The 213-nt window shown below is 54.9% G+C and overlaps 1 protein-coding gene across 1 annotated transcript in view; it reads right to left on the bottom strand.

Annotated features, from left to right (window-relative positions):
* SYNE2 (spectrin repeat containing, nuclear envelope 2) overlaps positions 1–213 on the bottom strand; it is a 281,350-nt gene that overhangs the window by 17,505 nt on the left and 263,632 nt on the right.

Below are 213 nucleotides of genomic sequence, written 5' to 3' on the forward strand. Positions count from 1 at the left end.
GCTACCCCTTCCAGGAAATAACCAGAGACATCACTTCGTGGTCAGGAAACCCTCCTTCTGGGAACACCAGGCCTCTCTGAACTCCAGCTTCACAGTGGTCACCCAACAGGAGACCGGCGTCTTCCACCACACAGATCTGGGACACTTCAGTACAGTGTAACCCGCAGTTACACCCAAGACACAGCAGAGCCAGGGAGAGACATGACCCTGATC

This window comes from Bison bison, unplaced genomic scaffold, assembly GCF_000754665.1.
Source record: "Bison bison bison isolate TAMUID 2011002044 unplaced genomic scaffold, Bison_UMD1.0 scf7180017864239, whole genome shotgun sequence".
NCBI lineage: Eukaryota > Metazoa > Chordata > Mammalia > Artiodactyla > Bovidae > Bison > Bison bison.